Source organism: Puntigrus tetrazona, chromosome 4, assembly GCF_018831695.1.
Source record: "Puntigrus tetrazona isolate hp1 chromosome 4, ASM1883169v1, whole genome shotgun sequence".
NCBI classification, from domain to species: Eukaryota; Metazoa; Chordata; class Actinopteri; order Cypriniformes; family Cyprinidae; genus Puntigrus; species Puntigrus tetrazona.
In genome coordinates, this window is record NC_056702.1 from 26508113 (window position 1) to 26510612 (window position 2500).

Below are 2500 nucleotides of genomic sequence, written 5' to 3' on the forward strand. Positions count from 1 at the left end.
GGCGCTTTGTGGATACGTTATATACTAACAAGTAACAAGCCGGCAGATTGAGCCGGAGCCTGGATAGCTCAGTCGGTAGAGCATCAGACTTTTAATCTGAGGGTCCAGGGTTCAAGTCCCTGTTCGGGCGCGAGGCAATCCTATTGATGGCGGCCTCCATATCCCTAGCTCGGCACACCCGAGTCAGCTCGTTGGGAAAGAGTGCTCATGAAGTCAACTGAGTGAGTCTCAGTTCTCCTAGTTGGTACCGCTGTTCCTCCTGCTGCAGGGCCAGCATCTCTTCTAAACATTGCTTTCATCTTATTCCTCAAGATTGTTCTTAAAAAAAATTTTTAAGAAGAATGCACATTTTTCAAAAGACTCACAGCTTTCCAAATAACTCTTTCAAGTGAGGATAGCCCCACACCTGTCTTAAATCCCAAATAATAAGAACCAGTTAATTAAGTAACTGGGTTAGTTCAAATTGGTCGTCACATTTTGGCATAGTAAGAACAGCAGCTACATGTAGTACATAGGGTTACATGTTTTAACCTGCTCAGTGTGATTTGATGTATTTTTGAATTTTACCAGGTTTCCATGTGGTCTTGGCCATTTTCTTCCTCTTACGCATTTGGACGTGTGTACATGTGACTGATCACATGACAGGAAACAGGAAAAAACGGTATAAAAGAGGCAGCATGGCAAGCAAACAGCCTTTCACTTTACAAATCTGCTGGCGATCACCATTTCTGGACTGTGGTGTTTTATTCGGACTTATCTTTGTAGATTCAAGCACTTGGAACATCACTTGGATTGCATTATACACGGCTGGAAACGTGCGGTGCTATGGAAACCCCCCCCAGTGGGACCCCTCTCTAGTCGGTGTTGCAGTAGTCGTGGCCGAGTGGTTAAGGCGATGGACTAGAAATCCATTGGGGTCTCCCCGCGCAGGTTCGAATCCTGCCGACTACGCTTTTGCGTTCCGCCCGCTGCATTGCATAAACAAGTCGCGGGACTTTTTTGAATCCCTTGGACTGTAGCACGCCGTCATCTTCAGTGGTCAGTACCCTGCGTTGTGGCCGCAGCAACCCCGCTTCCAATCCGGTCTCGCCGTCTTTTGCCCTCAGACTCCTATTTGCCACCTCACCCTTCAGCTGGACATTGTGTCTGAAGCTCGCTGGCGGTCTATTCTGCTTTCTTCCTGCAGTCAACGGACCTGGAGGGCAGCAGGTCGGTGTAGTCGTGGCCGAGAGGTTAAGGCGATGGACTTGAAATCCATTGGGGTCTCCCGCGCAGGTTCGAACCCTGCCGACTACGAGTTGCGATCAATTCCATCTTCCACGGTCTTTGCTCTCTCTTCCACAATTCCTGTTTTGCAGGCTGCACAACGGCGCTTTGTTGATACGAGTATCAAGTTGGTGGTCTGAGCCCAGGTAGCTCAGTCGGTAGAGCATCAGACTTTTAATCTGAGGGTCCAGGGTTCAAGTTCCTGTTTGGGCGAAAGGCAGTCCTATCAATGGCGGCCTCCTGCTGCAGGGCCAGCATCTTCTAAACAATGCTCTCATCTTATTACTCAAGATTGTTCTTAAAGAAACGTGAAAAGAACGTGCATTTTTGAAAAGACTCAAAACTTACAAAATAGCTCTTTAAAGTGAGGATAGCCCCACATCTCTCTTAAATGCCAATGAATAAGAACCAGTTAATTCAGTAAATGGGTTACTTCAAATTGGTTGTCTCTGAGCCCAAACGGCCCTAGCTAGGTTACATGGTGTAGTGGTTAGCCCTCTGGACTCTGTTTTAGACCCTGTGTATGAAGAATCTTTTGGCAGCAGTCAGTCAAAAAACGCTTTCAGGGGGTGCTTAGATTGGTTGCCGTCATGCGCAGGCTGTCTCTGTAGGGAAGTGAGCTTAAAAGAGCGGACCCAAGCTTGGAGAATGCGGGCATCGATCCCACTACCTCTCGCATGCTAAGCGAGCGCTCTACCATTTGAGCTAATTCCTTGCTTGGCTACAGACATGTCCAAACATTGCCTTCAGAGAGCGACGTCTATTTTTAAGGGGCTTGAATCTGTGAATTGAAGCAAATGAAGTTGGTGAATTAACCGAGATATTGTGCTTTAGTTTAAGGGGTACTGAGGCTTACTACCGAAGCTGTTTTGCCACCCAGGATCGCTAGCAACCATCAAGTTTTCGGTCAACTGGGCCGAGAAGCGGCAAAAGTGCAGTCATGTGGGACTCCAGGCTCAGCACTGAAAAACCCCATCCACTTTTCAGCCTGCTTTGTCCTCAATGTGAAGCCTGATCTCCGTAGTCGTGGCAGCAGAGTGTTCGCCTGCATGCAGAAGAGAAAGGGCTGTGTTATTTTTTTTTTTCTCCTCCTCTCTGCCCCGACCAATGCTTCCAGCCCTTCTCACCACTGAGGCTCGGTGGCGTGCCGTGATCGTATAGTGGTTAGTACTCTGCGTTGTGGCGCAGCAACCCCGGTTCGAATCCGGGTCACGGCAGGCTTTTGCCAACAGGC

General features: G+C 48.5%; 3 non-coding genes across 3 annotated transcripts; all 3 read left to right on the top strand.

Moving 5' to 3' along the window:
• Positions 1-57: 57 nt before the first annotated feature.
• Positions 58-130, top strand: trnak-uuu. The gene has a single exon. It is a non-coding gene; the product is annotated as a tRNA-Lys (tRNA).
• Positions 131-869: 739 nt separating this feature from the next.
• On the top strand, positions 870-951 carry trnas-aga. The gene has a single exon. It is a non-coding gene; the product is annotated as a tRNA-Ser (tRNA).
• A 264-nt stretch (positions 952-1215) lies between these two features.
• On the top strand, positions 1216-1296 carry trnas-uga. The gene has a single exon. It is a non-coding gene; the product is annotated as a tRNA-Ser (tRNA).
• Positions 1297-2500: the final 1204 nt, after the last annotated feature.